The 24098-nt window shown below is 35.9% G+C and overlaps 1 pseudogene; it reads right to left on the minus strand.

The window, feature by feature from the left end:
- Positions 1–433: 433 nt before the first annotated feature.
- The window catches only part of LOC149147688 (kinesin-like protein KIN-14R), a 91452-nt pseudogene continuing 67787 nt past the window's right edge, over positions 434–24098 (minus strand).

A 24098-nucleotide genomic window follows, 5' to 3' on the forward strand; every position in this document is an offset into this window, starting at 1 on the left:
ATTTTCCTTTAAGCTTTTCAGATATTGCAATATCTCCTTCTCTACTTTTTGTCTCTCCTCTTTGAGCCTGATTTCAAGTTATTCTTCTAGTTATTTTTGTGTCTGTAGTCATTCCCTTTCACTTTGGCCTCAAGTTGTGCTTCAAGATCCTTTACCTGCATGACTAGTAATATTAGGAAAAATCTTACTTTAATACACTGAACCAAACAAATGAAAGCTTTAGCACTTAAAAAGAAAGTTAAATAAAAAATGAAAATAAGCATTACCGTCTCTTGAAGATTATATCTAGGGCTACTTACATTCTAAGAATATGCAAGTTAAAAGCAATAAAAGGGACAAGCCTATGTCAGACCTTTTCTAAGAACATTTCAACCTTCATAACCTTTACTTCAAGTATTTCAGCCTCTTTGATCAGTTCTCGAGCATTATAATTTCAACCCTTAAGTTTCACATCCAAGTTTTGCATGTTCTCATCCATCTTCTGCATCATGTCATCCTTTACCTTTCCTTCTTGTTTGGCCTTCTCAAACTACACAAAGGCATTCACACTTTCAGGAATAGCCTAACCAACCTAACGTATAAGGAATGTTATGAATTCAATAACAATACTCATTGAAAATATGCATGCAAAATCATTCTAATTGTATGCTAACTAGCAATGTAAAATCAATTTATTTGAAAGTACCATTTGTTTATACTTCAAAATCTCACAGGAATCAAATTTTTTCCATGTTGGACCTAGTTCTATGCCCCTCACTCTAGTGGAAAAGTTCAATGAACTTAAAGGAAAAAGCACATGAAGAGAAAATGTATTGGAATGGAACCTAATGAATCTTGGAGCAAATTTGTAAGCTTAGAATTCCTAAAATCACCAAAAACAACAGTCATGTCATTATTAAATCTGATTTCAAAAAGAGACAGCATATGCAAAAGGAAGTGACAAATGAATAATAGTGAAACTCTTTTGAACCCTTCAGATAGTTGCAATGCAACAAACCTATAGGGTATGTGGTTGTTTTTGGTTGCTAACATAGATATAACATCACCAAGAATAGAAAGAGATTTGCTGATAGATTGAGCTTCCATAAGGCACTCCCATTGAACATCTGTTTTTGCTATTCTCTCACTTTTTGCCAGATCAACAAGCCACAACTTGCTCCTGGTACATTCCCCACTGATTAAGTTTTCTCCCTTTACCATCACACAAAGTACATTGTGCATGGTAACATTGAAATCACAAACTTTCAATAACTCGTTACCATAGCAAACAACACAAACAAATCAGAACTGCCTCACTAGTTGATATTGTCATATAAATCAAGTAATTCTCACATGCAAAAATAAAATACTATAATTTTCTTTGAGTGGGTCTTAAACTATTCAAATAAGTACTTTCTCTCACATAAACTATAAGATAAATTTTGATAATTGCTTCAAGCAGGTTATCAACTATTTTACAAATTGGTATTGTTCGGCTCAATTTAGTCAATATTTTTTATTCAACAAAATTGCCCAATAAGTTGTAGCATAGGGGCAAGTTTATTATATGTTCTTCGCTGAATTTATCCTGATTTATCCATTTTATGTAGCAGTATGAAGTGAGCCATGATGAAAGAATGCGCACCAGTGAGAACGACTACTATGGCAGAACCATGGCCCTTGCACTGCTTCCAGTTTGGAAAACATCCCAAACCTCATTCATAGTGTGTACTTGTACTTCAACAAGGCTTAGAACATGATGGACACCTTCTGCTACCTTGCTTTACTTCAAGCCTAACGACAGACCACAAAGTCATTCTCAATTCAATATACTAAAACTGTTTCATAGAATAGAACAGTATATGTATCAAATCTATCTCATCTTTGTTCAGGAAACTAGAAATGAACTTAAACACCAAGAAAAACAAAAGTTACTTTTTAACAGTATGCCTTAGTTCATTTGGGGATGCAAGTAGATCATGAATCTGGCCATTGTAAAATTCCAATACGCTTACTGAGATATCGTATTTAAATAATCCATTTCTCTCATTAGCTACATGAAAGAGCTCCTCCAATGTTCAATAGTTTACTCCCCTATCATCATGTGTTCCCTCCATGGTAAATGCCTTCCGAGTTCCAGTTTTCCCATACGCAAAGATACACACATTATACCCATCCAAAATTGACATGACAACTGGTGCAGTATCAATAAAGCAACCATTGCCCATTGAAATAGCTCTAATCAATGAATTTGTGTACTTATTAATAATAAATTTCAGATCCAAAAGATATTATTCTGTACATCTTACCTTGATTTTCTTGATTAGTAAATACTAAAAACACGATCAAATTTGAACACTTTCTTTGAAGAACCATTAACATGATGCTCAGTTCATTGTCTCTATTTGTATCAAATTCTGCCATTGCAGAAGCTCCCGTTGATATTTCTCCATCACTCAATGGACAACATCTACAGAATGCTCTAATGTTTCCTGAAAAAGACCAGAAAATCATGTTATCTAACCTACTAATCCTTGTGTAATGCATAAAAAGAATGCAATCAACAAGTGCCTGCAAGATTCAACACTTTATTTTAAATCTTTTTCCTTTACATTGTCTCTTTGTTCAAATTATTCTTGAGGTCTTCAAATTGCAGAACTTAACAACTTCATAAAAATTAATAAAACATTAGCAATGATTTTCTTAGAAACATAATATTTATCACTTACCCAGAGATTGCATAGCAGATGTCATCCCAACAATGTCAGGGATAGCACTGGCACATTTATGTGCCTCTTCCGAAAGGTTATCATAATCTCACTTTAGTATTTTCTACCAAGTATTTGACAAGATTATTCATAGAATATCTGACGAGGTGCAGTACAGGAAGAAGACTCAACTTAAATTTGTACGCTAGTATTATTCAATACCAAAGTTATCTGAATTTTAGCCTTCAAGTCTTGAACTGATGAAGCCAAAAAAAAATTATGCCTTTGGTATGTGTCTTGAAGCTCCCTTGATTGAGAAGTTTTGCCTTCTATACCTTGATCTATAACAAGGAAATTATTGCATCAGATAATTCCAATTCGTTGGCTTATCAGTAATAAGAAAAAAAAGATCAATTTGTTCCACCTAGACATTCAACATGAAATGACATGTTATCAAGTTCAGTCCTCAAGTTTTCATTTTGACAATTAGGGTCATTAAGGACATACAAGCCTCATGGCATTAATTTTTCTTCAATTCATACTCCCTAGCAAGCTCTTCAATCTTCCTTTCATACTCCACTATACATTTGGGAGTTTTCCTTCTAATCTACAAACTAATCAACATAACTAATGTTATTCCATCTCAAGAGTATTTAAAAGAAGTGCAAGGATGACTCTGCCAACATCTCTCAATACCTTGTGTTCCCAGTTTTCGTCATCCCTAGCTAGAATTGAGCATTCAAAAATCTTCCATTTGCATTGCCTATAGCCACATGAAAGAGTACTTTTGATATAGTTAGAACTTCCTATCATCTATGATTTGATTTCTGGATCATATCAACAAATTATAATAACTAAGCATATCCGATCAATTTAAGCAAATGATACAACCTATAATTGTAGTAAGTTTAAGTTGGATCTACCCAAGAAAAGGAAATCATTGCACTATTGTTTGAACTTTTCAAGAACTGAGAAATCAAGTTCTTTTAAAAAATTATAGAGAATTGGAGATATCTTATAAACAGATTCTGATTTCAATAGTGAAAATCCATAATATAATGTGAACAGTTGCAATAAGGATTTTTTTGTTCCTATACCCCATATTCTTCAGTTCCTAAAATAGACAAGATGTCAATGAACTGGATACACAAATTGCCTGTAATCTTTTTCTCTCTAAAAATATGTATCTACATGACCAAAATGTGAATCCTCCCAAGCAAGTGAATACAAAGCTAGAGGAAGAGTATCATTCTAACCAGAGGAATATTCTCATTCCAACCAAGAGGGAGATGCTAATTCCACTTTTTCCTCAACTGCAAGCACAAAATCAATCAAAGATTCTAAGGGAAAGTCTGGTATGCTCCTTTTGCAACTATTTCAACTTTAGATGTAATGCGAGAGTGAAACCTGAAGTGTTTTTCACAAAATTAGAGGAAAAATTTAATGTAAAGGAAGCAGAGAAAAACCAATTGCAAGCTAAACCAAAGGAGCTGCAAGAAGCCGAGATAAAGATGATTAAGAAAAGTTTGACATTTAAAGCAACTCCCATGCCATCATTTTATCATGAAGTAACTCCACCAAAGGTTGAGTTGAAGAAGATACCTCTTACCCACCCAAAATACCCCAAGTTAGGGTGGAGAAAGAGTTATGCTGGTGTAGAATCTGAAAGTGATCCAAATCAAGTTTTGTAGAACATCTCTCTTTAATTTGGACTAGAAAAAAGAGAAATGGGTACATGCAGACATGAATACAACTATAGATAAGGACATGGATGGAAAGAGAACTGCCAAGAGATCATTGAAAAATGCATCTTCTGAAAAATATTTACCGTAAAAGTCCAGTGAAAGACCTTTTAGCCTCAAACAAGAAATTTCAAACAATCCAAAAGACTGACCTATTGATGAATCTACCAAGGATGGTAATTAAATCACAAGCACTAATTCAAAAAATTCTTTTAGCAGAAGTGACATAAATGGATTAACTATGCAGAAATTTGAAGTTGTTGAAGATCAAAAGGAAACCAAACCTTTAGATGGAAAGATTGGAATTGGAAACACCACCAATGATAGAGACAGTGAAACTTTGTTGAATTCTAAAGTTGTTGAAGAAGAACCAAATGGGACTGAACCTATAAGTAGGAAGAATGAGATTTCAAAGACTACTAAAGTGAGCCTAACTGTGTAGAAGTATGAAGCTGTTGAAGAACTGATTGAAGCTAAAATATTACAAGGGAAGGATGAGATGCCAAAAACTAAGGTTCAGGGTGACATATTGGAGGATTCAAGTTCTCTTATTGAACTTCTGAAGGTGTGACATATTGGAGGATTCAGGCTTTGTTACAGGGGTGTTAGCTAAAAATTTGTAGGTTACAGATGGCTTGCATATGGAAAGTTAATCACACTCCCATGTTAATCCACGTAAGGGGTGGATCCAAGCAACAAAACTGATATGAAACAAATGGACCCCAACTCTATTCAATCATCTCAACATGGTTCAGCTGAAGAAACAAATGGGAAAAAAAGAACAACTTAAAGCTATTGTGCCCTACCTAAAGAATTCAAAGAGAGAGAATTGCATAACTACCCCTTCAAAGAAAATAAACAAAGGAAACGATAATATGATTTGAACTATGTACAATCGTGATTTGAGTTCTCGGTTGCTCTTATAAAATATCTACTTGTATTTTTGAGTGAGTGGAGGTTGTTCCCTAAATTTCATTCTTGCAGTCCTTGTCAAGGACGTCTTCCAATGGTTTCAGTGTTGATAATAAAAGACCTTTTACTACATTTCTACTACAATATTTATTTTTGTATTGATAAGGTTTGTAGTTGTGTAGGTTGAAAGAAAACAACAATAATGTGTAATGTGAGAGTGTGTTTACCTCTCCTTTCAAATTCCTTATGGGCAACATCATAGTTGAAAAAAAAAAAACTTTGAAGCACTGAGTTTGTTGAGGGGCTATCTCTATATATATATCATACTTATAATTACACAACTTTGTTTCATAGGTTCAATTGCTAGGTAAATTTGATCTACTATACTTGTTAAACTATATAAAACATTGATTCTACTTCCATTATTAGCTAAAAATAGATGTTTTGGTTCCTGGCATGGTACACACTGGCTAGCAAAGTCCTATTAGTGAGATTTTCTTAGTTCTAGCGACATGGAACATTCTCCAAACTTTCTCCCAGCAGAAATGACTTGGAAAGTGGTTTTTGTTGGAAGGATTCCCATCATGAGATAAGCATGCTAACCAAGTGCAAATACTGGGGTCAATTTTCAACATGGTATAAGAGAAAGGTCTAGAAATTGATTGGCAGTGACTAGCACATCTAAGCCAAAGTGAGGCTTGAAGAGAGGTGTTGAATCATCACAACATTAGCCCCTAAATGATAGTCAAAGGCCCCTAAATGTCTCAAAATCCCCATGGTTTTGAAAGAAAATTCACAGACCACCTTCTTCCAGTTTTCAACTTCATTAAACCTTAAAAACCATAAACAAATGAACAAATAACCAACAATAAAAATAATTAAAGGCTTTCATTTCAATTACCAATTGAGAATTCTTCCTCCATTTTTTGGAAATCTCGACCTCTCCTTCGTCGATCTCGGCCAGGACATCCTTAGGATCAATTCCATCCACCATGCAACTGACAGAGAGGCCTTGTGCTTCAACAAGGCCTGCAACATGATGGACACCTTCTGCTACCTTGCTTTACTTCAAGCCTAATGACAAACCACTGAGTCATTCTCAATTAAATATACTAAAACTGTTTCGTAGAATAGAATAGTATATGTATCAAATCTATCTCATCTATGCTCAAGAAACTAGAAATGAACTTAAACACCAAGAAAGGCAGAAGTTACTTTTTAACAGTATGCCCTGGCTGAGTTGGGGATGAAAGTAGATCATGAATCTACTCATTGTTAACTTCCAATACGCTTATTGAGATATCGTATTTAAATAATCCATTTCTCTCATTAGCTACATGAAAGAGCTCCTCCAATGTTCGATAGTTTACTCACCTATTGTCATGTGTTCCCTCCATGGTAAATGTCTTCCCAGTTCTAGTTTTCCCATATGCAAAGATACACACATTATACCCATCCAAAACTGACATGACAACTGGTGCAGTATCGGAAAAAATAACCACTGCCCATGGAAATAGCTCTAATCAATGAATTTGTGAACTTATTAATAATAAATTTCAGATCCAAAAGATATTATTCTGTACATCTTACCTTGATTTTCTTGATTAGTAAATACTAAATAGTAAAAAAATATCAAATTTGAACACTTTCTTTGAAGAACCATTAATAGGATGCTCAGTTCATTGTCTCTATTTGTATCAAATTCTGCCACTATAGAAGCTCCCGCTAATATTTCTCCATCACTCAATGGACAACATCTACACAATGCTCTGATGTTTCCTGACAAAGACCAGAAAATCATGTTATCTAACCTGCTAATCCTTGTGTAATGCATAAAAAGAATGCAATCAACAAGTTTCCTGTAAGATTCAACACTTTATTTTAAAGTTTTTCCTTTACATTGTCTCTTTGTTGAACTTATTCTTGAGATCTTCAAACTACAGAACTTAACAACTTCATAAAAATTAATAAAACGTTATCTCAAAAATAGAATATTTATCACACTTACCCAGAGATTGCACAACAGATGTCATCCCAACAATGTCAGGGATAGCACTCGCACATTTATGTTCCTCTTCCAAAACGTTATCATAATCTCTCTTTAGTATTTTATACCAAGTATTAAACAAGATTATTCATAGAATATCCGACAAGGTGTAGTACAGGAAGAAGACTCAACTTAAATTTTTATGCTAGTATTATTCAATACCAAAGTTATCTGAATTTTAGCCTTCACATCTTCAACTGATGAAGCCCAAAAAAAATTATGCCTTTGATATGTGTCTTGAAGCTCCCTTAATTGAGAAGTTTAGCCTTCTATAGCTTGATCTGTAACAAGGAATTTTTTGCATCAGATAATTCCAATTCATTGGCTTATTTGTAATAAGAAAAAAAAGATCAATTTTTTCCACCTAGACATTCAACATGAAATGACATGTTATCGAGTTCAGCCCTCAGGTTTTCATTTTGACAATTAGGGTCATTAAGGGACATCAAGGCCTCGTGGCATTCATTTTTCTTCAATTCATACTCCCTAGTAAGCTCTTCAATCTTCCTTTCATACTTCGCTATACATTTGGTAGTTTTCCTTCTAATCTACAAACCGATCAACATAACTAATGTTAATCCATCTCAAGAGTATTTAAAATAAGTACAAGGATGGTTCTGCCAACATCTCTCAATATGTTGTGTTCCCAGTTTTCGTCAGTCCTAGCTATCTAGAATTGAGCATTCAAAAATCCTCCATTTGCATTGCTTGTAGCCATATGAAAACTACTTTTGAGATAGTCAAGACTTCCTACCATCTGCGATTTGATTTCTGGACCACATCATCAAATTACAATAACTGAGCATATCAGATCAATTTACCCAAATGATAAAATCTATAATGGTAGTAAGGTTCAGTTGGATCTCCCCAAGCGAAGGAAATCATTGCAATGTTGTTTTAGTTTTTCAAGAATTGAGAAATCAAGTTCTTTTAAAAAATTCTAGCCAATTGATGATATCTTATAAACAGATTTTGATTTCAATAGTGCAAATTGAGAATATAATGTGAACAATTGCAATAAGGATGTTTTGGTTCCTATACCCCATCTTCTTCAATTTCTAAAACAGATAAGATGTCAATGAATTAGATACACAAGCTTCCTGCAATCCTTTGCTCTCTGAAAATACGCATCTACATGACCAGAACGTGAATCCTCCCAAGAAAGTGAATACAAAGCTAGAGGAAGATGCTCATTCCAACTAGGAGGAAGATGCTCATTCCACTTTTTCCTCAACTGCAAGTGCAAAATCAATCAAAGATTCTAAGGGAAAGTCTGGCAGTGCTCCTTCTGGAGCTGTTTTTATCTTTAGATGTAATGAGAGAGCTGAGAAGCATAAAGTGTTTTTCACAAAATTAGAGGAAAAATTGAATGCAAAGGAAGTGAAGAAAAACCAATTGCAAGTTAAACCAAAGGAGCTACAAGAAGTTGAGATAAACATGCTTAGGAAAAGTTTGACATTTAAAGCATCTCCCATGCCATCATTCTATCATGAAGCAACTCCACCAAAGGTTGAGCTGAAGAAGATACCTCTTACCCACCCAAAATACCCCAAGTTAGGGCAGAGAAAGAGCTATGTTGGTGTAGAATCTGAAAGTGATCCAAATCAAGTTTGTAGAACATCTCGCTTTAATTTGGACCAGAAAAAGAGCAATGGGTACATGCAGACATGAAGGAAACTGTAGATAAGGACATGGCTGGAAAGAGAACTTCCTGGATATCATTGGAAAAGGCATCTTCTGAAATATACTTACCGTAAAAGTTTAGTGAAAGACCTTTTAGCCTCAAACAAGAAATTTCAAACAATCCAAAAGAATGACCTGTTGATGAATCTACCAAGGATGGTAATTAAATCACAAGCACTGATTCAAAAAATTCTTCTGGAAGAAGTGATATGAATGGATTAACTTTGCAGAAATTTGAAGTTGTTGAAGATCAAAAGGAAACCAAACCTTTAGATGGAAATATTGGAATTGGAAACACCACCAATGATAGAGACAATGAAACTTTGTTGAATTCTGAAGTTGTTGAAGAACCAAATGGGGCTAAACCTATAAGTAGGAAGAATTAGATTGCAAGGAATACTTAAGTGACTGTGCAGAATTAGGAAGCTATTGAAGAACTGATTGAAGCTAAAATATTACAAGGGAAGGATGAGATGCCAGAAACAAAGGTTCAAGGTGACATATTGGAGGATTCAGGTTCTCTGATTGAAACTTCTGAAGGTGGCAACAACACATCAGGATTTGTTACATGGGTGTTAGCTGAAAATTTGTAGGTTACAGATGGCTTGCATCTAGAAAGTGAATCACACTCCCATGTTAATCCACATAAGAGGCAGATCCAAGGTAACAAAATTGATATGAAACAAATGGACCCCAACTCTGTTCAATCATCTCAACATGGTTCAAATGAAGAAATGAATGGGAAGGGAATTAAGAATCCTAAAAAAAGAACAACTTAAAGCTATGATGCCCTACTTCAAGAATTCAAAGAGAGAGAATGGCAGAACTACCCCTTCAAAGAAAATAAACAAAGGAAACGATAATATGATTTGAACTATGTACAGTCATGATTTGAGTTCTCTATTGCTCTTAAAAAATATCTACCTGTATTTTGGAGTGAGTGGAGGTTGTTCCATAAATGTTGTTCTTGCACTCCCTGTCAATGATGTCTATGCTAAAATTGGAAAATAGGGCAAAATCCCACTTTGGATAGATCCTTTGAGGAAGATAATTGTGGCATTGAATTCCTATTTTCGAGAGGACCAAAATAGACCTAAATATCATCAAATTTGGTGAAGGAGAAGCATGATTTTGAATTTATGTAAAATTAACAAGGTCGACCTCCTATATGTCAGCTTGATAAAAACCAAGAATCATGTCTCTTCAACAACATCAAATTGTATATATAAAGGAGCCTTCTCCCTCATTTTGGACACAACAAATCACTAGAAAATATGTTTGAGGTAGCTGAAGGTATGAGGAAGGATTATTTGTGGGTTATCTTCTGCTCTAGGGTCGAGTTTCTCCAAGTAGGACAGTCGTAGGTCTGAGGAAGGTTTGTTTCTAAGTTATTCTCTGCATAAGGTCCATCTTCCCTCAGATAATCAGCCACAGGGTTTTTAGGACTATTTTTATGGGTATCTTTGTGTCTCCATCAAGGTCACTTCAGAGGAGCTTTGTTTAATGTTTTGGGCCCATTATGTTTGGGTATCTCTATCCTTCAATAGGCTGCAACCCTAGCTGTGTGCTCCAGGAGAGCCACAGGCCTTCTCAATCTTAGATAGGGGTTTGGAAGGCTTATAGGAGGCCGCAAGACTTATCCTGGATGTGGGATAGTATCATTTCCCAATCTAACAGCTAGTCAAAGCAAAGGTGTTAGTAGGAAGGTTGTTGTGTGAAGGAGGAACCCTCATCAATTATCATTCCTACACCAACCATTGAAGTTTATACATGTGCAGATCTGCCTGAGAAAGGAAGGCATGGCTGAAGAAAGGATCCATGAGAAATGGAGGAAGGATGTGACCATTTTCCATCAAACCCTCTCCAGGACTCCAGAACATAGAAATTTCATCATCAATATTTGTCTTTCCAGAATTGCACCTTTCGGCACAGCTATGCATCTAAGTGCAGTATCATGAGATCTTCTCATTGGAAAGTCATTTTGACCTTAAAAGTATTGTACTCTCCCTCTACTAAACATTTCATATTAATAATGGAAGAATTGATTAAGGGTTTTCCCCATCTTGGGGTTTTTCCTTGGCTTGAGCCATATCTGTGTGTACTCTTGTCTTGGCTTGTCCTCTGCATCTATATTTTATATTTTTTCTTCAGTTACTATCAATGTGATATTATGATATTATGATAAGAAATGAATTGATAATTGGGCTAATGTGGAAAATTGAAGTAACTATCCCATGCAAAGAACATGTTAACCAAACTTAACATGGTATCAAAGCACAGGTAAGGACAAGCCCAAGAAAGGATAAATCACTAAAATAAGGTTTTTGACAAGTCTCCATGCATTCGTTCCCTGCAAATATGAAGGTAAGGATTCAAGAAGATCTCTCAAATTAATTAGAAATAGAGTGAAGGATGAAATTTATGTACCTGGGGGAGAAATTGACGAAAATCCAATTAAATTTCTGTTAAGGCAACGCTCGGGTTCCTTTAACTTTATTTTGTGTGAGGGATTTTTGCTGGGCATTAATTCTTTCTAACTGGTGTCTACATGCCTCTATAAAAAATAATTTTTCACTAAACTTGGGTATTTTTGGGAGGACGTTTCCAAGTTCCCAAGGAGGAAGCTCAGTTCTTTGTTAAGGAAAAATTTTGCAACTTGACAAGTTCCCTGTGATCATGAAGTAATTTCCTGTGGCAGTGTGTGCTATTCTGCTCTAGGTATTTCGGGCCTCCAAAGGACAAACCTCAAACCTACTCTCAGTTTCTTAAGTTTGGATTTGTCAGGAGTAGGTTTAAGAACAAAGATGATGGTCGAAGATATCTATTCATCCCTCTAAGAAACCTTGTGCAAGACCAGGTTATATCCAGGGCTGCTTACATTCTAAGAATATGCAAGTTAAAAGAAATAAAAGGGACAAGCCTGTGTCAGACCTTTTCTAAGAACATTTCAACCTTCATAACATTTAATTGAAGTATTTTAGCCTCTTTGATCAGTTCTCGAGCATTATAATTTCAGCCCTTAAAGAAGAAAAAACAGAGGCTCATTGATCATTTGTGGCATCTCTTAAGATCCATTGTCACATCAAGGTACTCTTGTATTTTATTTACAACATAGTCATTATCTGAAGAATTTCATTGAGGAAGCACCCAGATCAATTCGACCCTCCTAATCCTCTGAGTTATTTAGTAGCAACGTTAGACTGTTGATATCTTGTGAAGATAGAAATTTGTTCAGTGGCCGAAATTAATCCTGTGACATTTTTTTTTAATTCAGACTCAAAGGATCCCCTTCATACTTAGAATCATTATTAAATGAAGATCTAATCAGAGACTTCAACCTGAGAACTTAATGTCCAAGCATGCTCTTAGATCATCAACCTTTGAAGAATTGAATGAATACAGTTCAATATTGATTCTAAGAGACCAGTATGCACATAACTATGTGAAAGGCATTTGGCAAAGACAATATTTGCTTAATATTAATGAATACCTGGAATAGATAGGACCCATTTGTTAACAGACCTCATCATGGCCTTTTTTTGTGTTTTGTATGTGACTGTCTTTTAAAATAATAATGTGATAGAAAACTTCAGGTTGCTAACTCCGTTGTCTATCTAGTGAAAGATCAACTGCTTATATAGATAGTCCAGAAAGGCCCATCAATATACATATACTATTGTGAGAGAGCTTAAAGACTAGAAATTAGAAGCTGGACAGAAGGATGTCAATTGGAGCCCTATGAAGTTGGTGGCCAGCCCATCAATATACATATACCATTGCAAGAGAGCTTAAAGACTAGAAATTAGAAGCTGGACAGAAGGACGTCAATTGGAGCCCTATGAAGTTGGTGGCCAGCCTTCATCAGAAAATTTCTTCCACATTACAAATCAGTGCCATGAAAGGTGGAATAAAATAAAAATAACCCGAGACATATGAGGATCATTATTTGAAGGAACTATTATCTACTAACACTGTGAGATCATTAGTTAAGGATCTAGTGATCAGTAACAAATCTATGTTCTAACCAATTGTACAACTCTCTTTCACTTTCTTGTTCTTGTCCATAAGTTTGTGCACAGTGACACAAAGGCACTTCTTCATATTATTCACCAGCTACAGGTCTGGGAGGAAGATTTATCAAAATTTGAAAAAAAAGGGGGCAGTGAAATTACTCACTATCCTTTGCAAAAAGGAATTCTTCAATTTAGCAACTACTCAGCTCCAATATAGTAAAGGCCATCAATTATACTCATGAAGGGATTATATTTTAGGGATTCTTATGGATAGTAAGATAGTACGCCTGCATACCCTTATGTGTGGTCTATTGTCAAACAAATATCTTACTAACAATGGATCCTGTGATCAAGTGAAATAGTGCCAATTTCAATCATGAAGCGAGTGAACGAGTAAAGTATGAACTGTGATTGATCTTGGGTTATATGGTTGTGATCTTACTGACATCAACTTAGTACACCTGAAGCATGGTTGTCATAACATCTTGGTAAAAATTGCAATAGAAAGAGAGCATAATAATTCAAGGTCAAAATTTAACCTGAATCTCCTAAGGAGGAATAATCTTCCAGAAAGTATGAAGACCTAGAGCTGTTAGTCCAAGATAGAATTGTGTAAAGATTCTTGGTTACCTTCACTATGTGTGGCTCTATCCTGTATATGATATCAACATCATTTATGCTCTCCTTTCAGTCCAGCATTTTGAACAATTTCATTACAATCCTGTAGCTATGGTTTTGTTCACAATCGAAGTTGTGAACAAGACCACTTATCTTTTGGAAAGTTTCCTATTAAGAAGAAGCTTTAGTGATCTTCTAGAAACAGATATTGCAGCACCTTAAATAAGAGGTACAGCTCCCCTAAAATCGTAACCTCATGATAAGTCTCATCTCTCATTTGAGAATATCATTAGAAGATCACCTTAAGAGGGAGTCGTAAAGTCCCCGAATTAATATCAGTTGGTGACATTCTCAATATTCAAAGGATCTATACAACTATTGATGTTGCCTCTCATTTATAAATTATATGCCTTGATTCAAAGACATTTCATGGAAAACTGCTCATTAAAATAAGATGATTCGTAATTCATCACAGGAAGTTGTTGGGTTGATAATATGGGCACATCTAAGTGGTGTATCTCTTGAGGTCCTCCTTTATATCTACAAAGTAGATGGATCTCATGATGAGCAGGTTGTCAAATGGACAATTTTCACTTTGGAAAGAAAAGCTTAGGCTTGTGATCCCCCTAAGTAAGGAGGAGTAATCAATATGTTTATTAAAAGATATATGTTGTTGGGTAAAGCTATGAGGCTTCCATTGATGATCCGTCATCAATATCATCACCTAGATCTAGTCTTAATTTTCAGAAAGTAGCCTGGCTCTATCCCCTATATGAAGTGATCTTTGGATAAGATGGAACATTGAGCTCTCAAGGCTCCTGAAGACTTGGGGCACTTATGGAACTATGTGCAACTATAAGGTGAGTGGTTCACTTTCGCCTATATGTGCACAGTGAACAGGGTGAGTGGTTCACCTTTCCTATGACAAATGGCATGTGTAAGATGACACATGTATAGGGTGAGTGGTTCGCCTTCCCCTACTATTGATGACATATGCATGGGATAACTGGTTCACCTTCTCCTATGGCATATGGGCAAGATGAGTAGTTCACCTTCTACTACGCCATATGAGCAGGATGAGTGGTTCGCCTTCTCCCGCGGATACCCTAGTGAGAGATGCATATATGCATATGTAGACATGTTGGTGGGACGTGGTTTATCTTTTCCCCACATGTATGATGTTCATTCCCTATGATTGTTGGTTGACATGTCAGTGGGATGTGGTTGATCCTTTCCCCACATGTAGGATCCTTCCTACCATTCTTGGTTTGCATGCATGTAGGATGTGGTTCATTGTTTCCATACTCTTGGTTTTTGGCATGTGTGTAGGATGTGGTTCGTCCTTTCCCTATGTATGATTGTGGTGTGTGATTGTAGGATGTTGTTCATCCTTTCCCTATGTGTGGTTGTGAGCAGGATGTGATATATTCTTTCCCTACTATTGATTCAATATCATCCTACTAATGTAGTCTGGGACATATGGGAAGTACCTCTCATCTGGCCAATAAGTTGGGAAAAGTGGTTAGGGACCATAGCACTACCGATGGACGCATCAAGTATTGTGGTACTCCCTATGACTAAGATGCTTGGTGTTATTCAGCTTGATTTTGGATCAAATCTGATTGAAGTTTTACCTCTAGATTGACTTTTTATTAGTGGAAAGTGGTAAGGTCTTTTGATTCACTCTCGATCGATTCTTGTTTATTATTCATATCAGTGTTCAATAAATTAGAGCAGAGCAGAGTTGAGATACTGAGATGATTCATGATGGCATGATGATCAATGACATAGTTGTTGGTTTGAAAGGTGTGATTCTCCGTTGTTGAGAGGGAGTGCTAAAATTGGAAACTAGGGCCAAATCCCACTTTGGAAAACTCCTTTGAGGAAGATAATTGTGGTTTTGAATTTATCTTCTCGGGAGGACCAAAAGCAATCTAAACATCATCAAATTTCATTACGGAGAAGTGTGATTTTGAATTTATGTAAAATTAACAAGGTCAACCTCCTATATGTCGGCTCAATAAACCCAAGAGTCAAGTCTCTTCAACCACATTTACTTGTATATATAAACGAGCCTTCCCCTTAATTTGGGACACAAAAACTCGTTGGAAAATATGTCTAAGGTAGCCGTAGATCTCAGGAAGGATTATTTGTGGGTTATCTTCTGCTCTAGGGTCGAGTCTCTCCAAGTAGGACAACTGTAGGTCTGAGGAAGGTTTGTTTCTGAGTTATTCTCTGCAGAAGGGTTGAATTCCCTCATATAATCAGATGTATAGTTTTTAGTACTATTTTTATGGGTATCTTTGTGTCTCCATCAAGGTCAAATCACAGTAGGGAGGAAGTCGCACTTCAGAGGAGCTTTGTTTAACATTTTGGGCTCATTATGTTTGGGTATCTCTATCCTTCAACAGGTTGCAACCCTAGTTGTGTGCTCTAGGAGAGCCGCAGGCATTTTCAATCTTAGACAGGGGTTTGGAAGGTTGATAGAAGGCTGCAGGACTTAATTTCTTGGATAGGGGACAATATCATTGCCCATTCCAATAGCTATTCAGAGGAAAGGTGTTAGAAGGAAGGTTGTTGTGTGAAGGAGGAACCCTCATCAGTTATCATTCTTACACCAGCCATTTAAGTTTATACATGTGCAGATATGACTGAGAAAGGAAGGTCATAGCTAAAGAAATGATCATAAGAAATGGAATAAGGATGTGACCATTTTCCATCAAATCCTCTTCAGGACTCCAGAATGCAAAAATTTCATCATCAATATTTGTCTTTCCAAAATTGCACCTTTTAGCACAACTATTCATCTAAGTGAAGTATCATGAGATCTTCTCATTCAAAGGTCATTTTGACCTTAAAATTATTGTACTCTCCCTCTATTGAACATTTGATATTAATAATGGAAGAATTGATTAAGGGTTTTCCCCATCTTGGGTTTTTCCCTGGCTTGAGCCATATCTGTGTACCCTTGTCTTGGCTTGTCTTTTGCATCTATCTCTTATGTTATTTCTTCAGTTACTGTTAATGTGAAATTATGATATTATGATAAGAAATGAATTGATAATCAGGCTAATGTGGAAAATTGAAGTAACTATCCCATGCAAAGAACATGTTAACCAAACTTAACAGTCTACCAATGGTTTCAGTGTTGATAAAATACTTTCTACTGCATTTCTACTACAATATTTATTTTTGTATCGATAGGTTTAGGTTGAAAGAAAACAACAATAATCTATAATTTGAGAGTGTGCTTACCTTCTGTTTCAAATTCCTTATGGGGAGTAGCATAGTCAGAAAATTACAAAAAAAATAAAAAATAAAATGAAGCACTGAGTTTGTTATGGGTCTCTCTCTCTCTCTCTCTCTCTCTCTCTCTCTCTCTCTCTCTCTCTCTCTCTCTCTCTCTCTCTACTTGTTATTACACAACTTTGTTTCATAGGTTCGATTACTTGGTAATTTTGATCTACTATACTTGTTATATTGTATAAAACATTGATTCTACTTCCAATACTAGCTAAAAAAGATGTTTTGGTTCCTGACGTGGTACACGTTGGCTAGCAAAGTCCTATCAGTGAGATTTTGTTAGTTCTAGCGAGATGGAACATTCTGCTCCCAATATAAATGACTTGGAAAGTGGTTTTTGTTGGAAGGATTCCCATCATGAGATAAGCATGCTAACCAAGTGCAAATAATCGGGTCAATTTTCAACATGGTGTAAGAGCAAGGCCTAGAAATTGATTGGCAGTGACTAGGAGATCTAAGCCAAAGTGAGGCTTGAAGAGAGGTGTTGGATCATTGCAACATTAGCCCCTAAATGAAATTCACAAGCCCCTAAATGTCTCAAAATCCCCATGGTTCTGAAAGAAAATTCACAGACCACCTTCTTCCAGTTTTCAACTTCATTAAACCTTAAAAACCCTAAACAAATGAACAAATATGCAACAATAAAAATAACGAAAGACTTTCATTTCAATTACCAATTGAGAATTCTTCCTTCATTCTTCGGAAATCTCAACCTCTCCTTCATTGATCTCGACCTGGACATCCTTAGGATCAATTCCATCCACCATGCAGCTAACGGAGAGGCATGTGCCCAGAATCTCCTTCATCATCCCAGACTATTCCTTCACCATGGGCCTCAGCCTCATAACCCTAGCGATTTCAATGAGCTTCGCCATTGAAAGCTTGTCTTTCCACCTTGATCCTCTCTTGATGAGGGGTGTAACATAGATCATAGGAATGTTTGTTCCTTGTCTATGCTTCTAATGACTTTAGCCGACGAACCCTACTCTCTAATATGCGCCCTTATGTGCTAGATTTATTTGTTCCACCCCATGATTTATTACTAATGAAATCCATGTTGTAGGCACCACCTAACCTATCCTATGAATATGGGACAGGGAAACACAACAATAGGAAAAGAACAACAAGCAACACCAAGACATCAAAAGGAAAAGAGAATATCATCAGTCAGGTAGCCACGTTAGTAAGACCAGAACGACCATATACCAAAGAGACTTGTTATCATTATGCTTCCACTACCACCTGGCCCATGAATTCACTAGTTAAACTAGAGGAAAACCACCTTGTGATTCTTCCACTACCACTTGGCCCATGAATTCACTAGTTAAACCAGAGGAAAACCACCTTGCAATTTATAGGGAGGGGGTCATATTCCCTGTAGAACCATAGTTTAAAGCTTGAACTTACACTTTAACTCTGGCACCTATCAACTTGAGTTTCAACTCGCTTTTTTGAAGAAATACATAAAATAATTAAATTTTAATGAAAAAATTATTTTTGAGATTCCAAACCATTAGAGACAAAATATGAAAAGGTTGATCATATATATACTATGTGAGGCTGAATATATAAAAATGACATGAAGTAGATATCAAAGCACATTTAGCTAGTTCAAGGCAAATTAACTCAACTATTGCAAAGCATTTTCTTCACTATTTGAAGGGAACATTTCATTATCGGTTAAGGTATGTTGAGGATGGAAAATTGATGTTGCATAGCTTTGTGAATTCAAAATAGCAAGGTGATGCTAGTGCTAGGAAGAGCACTTCAAGGTTTTGTTTCAACTTTGCGTCCCAAGTATGATATCGTAGATCAATTGGAAGCAAGCAATAATGGAATTCATGTGATGGCACCGATGTTTTTAAGTATTATGAAAATCAAAGTTGGTAAACTCTCTACAAATAAAATACTTCATAATCACTCTAAGCATATTGACATTTGGTACCATTTCATGGAAGATAAGTTCAAGAAGGGAGAAGTGGTTCTTGAGTATGTTCCCTTGAATTTTCAAGTTGTACACATTTTGACTAAGCCCCTACCAAAGGGAAAGATCAATATGTTGAGGGAGAGACTAGGCTTAGTGGAGAAAAACTTCTCACAAAGAGGTAGCGTTACACATTTCTAACGTGTTTTCTCAGAAGTTAATTCTCCTTCCTCATAGCCTAGGAATCATAATATGTCCATACCAGGGAGTAGCAAATCCTTACCGTTAGATGTAAGAGGAGAATTGATGGCCGATGGATTTAGGCACACCACTAGTTTACTTTGGGACATGTTTTGTTGTCTAAGTTGCATGGTATAGTGAAACAAAAATGCATGCATCCAAAACAAGAACATCCGGGAAACACAACCCTAAAAAGATTAGGAAACATGTGATATATATATATATATATATATATATATATATATAACTTTGAAAGTATTTAGAATACAGATAGAGATTCATAAATAATTGAGCAAGTGTTAAGACCCAAGGCCCAACAAAAACATTCTACAACAAATACCTACATATCATCGAAATCATTAATATCACACTCTAAGCATATTTCAATTACCTACATAATAGTTTATTTCAATTACTAATATTGTTTAATTATATTCACATACTACAGTTAGTAGTCTACCTTTGAGAGAAACTCATCTCCAACCAACTTAGACTTCTCTGACTGCGAGACATATGAGAGCTTGCCACCAGGTAAAATTAGCAAAAAAAGATCTTCTAAAAGTATCTGATGAAATTCATTCAATAACGAAACTTGAGTTCTCATTACCAGGACTCAAAACAACCAACCTCTCCACAACACCATTATCTCCAACAAATGAAAGACATAGATGAGAAGAAGGTAGAAAAGTCAGGCTCAAATAACCTCTGGAGAAGAGTAAAACAGGAAGGAAAACCTTAGTACTTGATATTGAAGATATTAGTTATTGTACATCACAATTCAAATGCTAAAAACCAAAATTTCTATGCATTGAGCCTCTTACAAACTATGAACTAGACTAACAACCTAATAAATATCATCCTCTCTTTAACCATCATGATTTTCATACAAGGCTAGATTTCTTGAACATACGAGTGCTTATTCTAGGTTGTTTCTTCTTAACATACCTTCCAATTGAATGACAGACAATACATATACTAGTAAGCATAATGAATAGGATGTGAATAGCTCAATGCAGTAGAATCAACATGGAAAACGTGGACTTGGCATCTCTAAACCAAAGATTCAGTTGGCATGAAATGTTCTCAACCTATATGGTGATCTTAGATGCCACACAAGAAAACAAATAAAAATGTACAAGCAAGCTAACGTATGAAAGGACATTGAAATTTTAGTTGTGATAAACTTAACTCGATAATAATAACAAATACTAAAATCCTACCAGACATGAGGCTAAACTGTAACCAAGGGTAGTAACTAGTCTCATGTATGGGGCTAAGGCTAGATGCTACTTGAAAGCTCATGATCCCATTGTTGTAGCCTCAATAATGATAGTAGAATATAATAGCTTTCTTGCAAATATTAACTTGGTTGAAACCGCCTTTTGGTCTTGGAGTATGAACTAAAACTTTCTCTGATTGGCTAGGAGCTTATTTTTTTCAAATGTAAGGAAACAAATTAAAAACCCAAAACTCAAAGGCATTTGGAAAATGTGGGAATCTGTCCCCTTATGGACCACTAGTGGATTATTTCATGTGACTAGGCAAGATGATATTACTGCATGAAAAGGTCTTTAGATTGTATCATACATAAAAAAAAAATTATTTTAGATAATTTTGTAACTATGATATCAAATTAAAACTAGCAAATCAATCTATGTGTTAATCACATCATAACATTTTACATATACCAGCAACCTCATTACCTCAGTACATTGGGTAATGTGTCCCTTGGAGAGTGGGGAGAGAGCCAAGGGAATCTTTCCAATCATTCCAAGACATTCCATTCATGCACTAATGAGCATACAATGTTTTTATTTTATATAATTTTATAACTATGATATCAAATTAAAACTAACAAATCAATTCATGAGTTAATCACATCATCACATTTTTCATATACTAGTAACCTCATTACCTCAGTCCATTAGGTAATGTGTCCCTTGGCTAGTGGGAAGAGAGCCAAGGCATGTTTCCAATCATTCGAAGACATTCCATCCATGCACTAATGAGCAAGGCATTGTGGCAATGGCAACCATTCTAGTAATGTCAATATTCAATAGAAAGAACTTGTAAGGATACATATGAACTATTACATAGGTAGATATATATGAATCACCATATGTAACAATTCATAGAACCAAAGTTTAAAGTAATTAATAAATGACAATTGCATTGAAAAACAAATTAACTATCCAAACCTTACCGAATTGGTGTGGATACTAATTAAACACATCAATTTTCAAAATTGATCCTTGAAATATAGAAAACACGGTGACTTAAGCTACAAAGGGACCCCATGTACCAGGAGTAAAGATCAACCTACATCATCTCCAACATGTCCACACTACTCTCAACAATCTTAGGGTTTGGGAGGCTAACCTCATCTCTAGGCTAGAAAAGTTATAAAAGAAAAGGGGTGGGAAACCACTGGCTCCCTAACAAGCAACCATTTGGCTCCAACATTGATGGCTAGGAGTCAATCATTATTAACCCAAAGCTTGATGTTACTAGCTAGGGACAACTTATAGAAACCATGATGATCCACCATATAATGTTGTCCTCTACTCATCACTACCAAATTTTTCCCGCCATATGTTTATTCTTAGGCCACTGCATTTATGGTGCACTATTTTTTGTATTAAATACATGCACACAAGGGGTTAGATCAACCAATTGCTGCCAATGTTATTGAGTATTTGGCTATGCAAGAAAGTCCCTATTTCGACTCCCCCTAGGTAAGTTGTACTAGTCTATTAATGCGTTTACTATGGATGTCATGCGTAAATGCTGCAAAGCATCGTGTGGGTTTCCTCGTGGATTTTTCCTTAAAACGAGGAAAAAATAATATATATCTATATATATAGATATATAGATATATATATACATGGAATCAACACTCCAAAATCTCACTTTATAGCCACTCCATGATGATATACAACACTAAATGACAGCCTTGCCACACACCTCTTTGTCGTAAATATACAGGGATAGGAACAAGGTAGTGAATGGCCTTTTAAAGAGGCATTGGCACTAGACCGGGGTGTTTGGACCATTTCAGTTTCTCAGCATGGGCATACAAATGATTTCATTAATGAACCTTAGCTATAAAATTCTCTACAGACAGATACTCTGACTTCTAGAATGATGTATTTTTGTTTTTTAAAGCCATGAAAAGTCTATTTTATGTTGTTGATATAGCTCACAAGTTCTGTGATAGTCAATAGCTTTCAGAGCCTACTTTTGGAAGGTCTAATATATGTCCTTTTAATTCAAGGAGAAACTTTTTCTTGTTTTAATTATCTCACTAATATGTAAGCCATGTATGAAAATTTGTCATGAGCCAAATGTGAGACCTCTCACCCAAAGTTAGGGAGGTTACAAATTCAACTATGTTGATCCCCTAGTAGTTAAGTACCCTAATTAGGGCCATTTCTTTACTAAATTTACCATCCATGGATCGTGGAAAAGTACTTGAATGGTTTTCCATGAGGTGTTCTCCTAAGAAAAAAATACTCATGAGGTTTCTTTGGAAACAATGGTTGAACCCAGGTGGTTGTATAAAATGAAGCATGTGGCTAAAAAGAGCAGATAGAAGTACAATGGCATATTCATTGGCTGAATGTTAAGTTTTGGTATGTTCTATGCTAGAGCAATTTATTTAAATTTTCACAGTTAGCAATCACATCAGCATTACAATAAACTACAGATAGAACATAAATATAAAACGCAGAAGACAAGCCAAGACAAGAGGACACAAGATATGGTGCAAGCGAGGGACAAACCCCACAATCTGTGGGGAAACCCTTGATCAATTCTTCTTTTATCTTCAAAGTTCAATAAAGAAAGAGAGAGAGAGTACATTTACAACAGAAGTCAACACTTTGACTTGTCTAGATCTGAGCATAGATCATCTCCTATAACGATGAGATTAGTTGAAGAAATTCTGCTTCAACTGATCCTCCAAGGTGACTCCTTCACCTATCATCATCCTACATCAGGTTCTCAAGCTGCACCACTGCATATGCATCATGTTGCATCATGCATCATCATGCTGCTTTTGATCTCATGCATCACTAAGGTTGTAGAAGTAGAACGTCCTATCATAGTGGTCATGTGATGGCACCAAACTGAGGTCACTCTAATAGTACCGAATCTTGTGGTCACTGAGTTTATCTCTACAATGACATTGAACCTCTCCTTCTGCAATAACACCGAAACTGAAATCACAACACTGAATTGAAGTCACTGTCCTTTGTGGTAGCACTGAGACTTTTACTTGAGATAGTAACAAGACCTTGTCCCTGAGATAGTACTGAGACCTTGACCATGAGATGGCACTGAAATCCTTTACTGAGATTTCACCGACACTGTGGCGCTGTGGTGAGACTTCATCAGTGTGTCTGCACTAAAAACTCTTGTTGTAGTAGCACCGAAATATTCTCATTGAAAGAGCACTGAACCATACATGTGATAGCACTGAAATGTAGCATCAAAATTGTGGTTACTTTGGTTACTGTGGTAACAACGAGCTTGTGATAACATTGAAGTTTGCTTACTGTAATAGCACCGAAGTTGAGATCACCTATCCGACTTCCTTTACCGAAAATACTTTCCTCTGCAATTTTCATCTGAACTTGTCTCTCTAATAGTCATCTGAACTTGTTTCTGTAATGGTCATCCGAATTTTAGAGGTGATCCGAACTGCTTGACTATGACTTTTCCTGACTGCAGCTCTCTACGGCTTCATGTCCTTACAGTGATTCCTCTTTCTCACTGCGGTAATGACAACGTATAGACTCCACGCTGTGTATATAGATTCTTTATTACAACGTATGATTGACTCCCATTATCTGCGTATATGGTGTCTTCATTTATGGTGGATAAGGTGTCTCCACTTACAGTGGATAGGGACCTTCATGACCTACGTAT

The sequence above is a fragment of the Pinus tabuliformis genome, chromosome 9, assembly GCF_031772625.1.
Source record: "Pinus tabuliformis cultivar Carrire ecotype Pingquan chromosome 9, CPIR1, whole genome shotgun sequence".
In the NCBI taxonomy this organism is placed as follows: Eukaryota; Viridiplantae; Streptophyta; class Pinopsida; order Pinales; family Pinaceae; genus Pinus; species Pinus tabuliformis.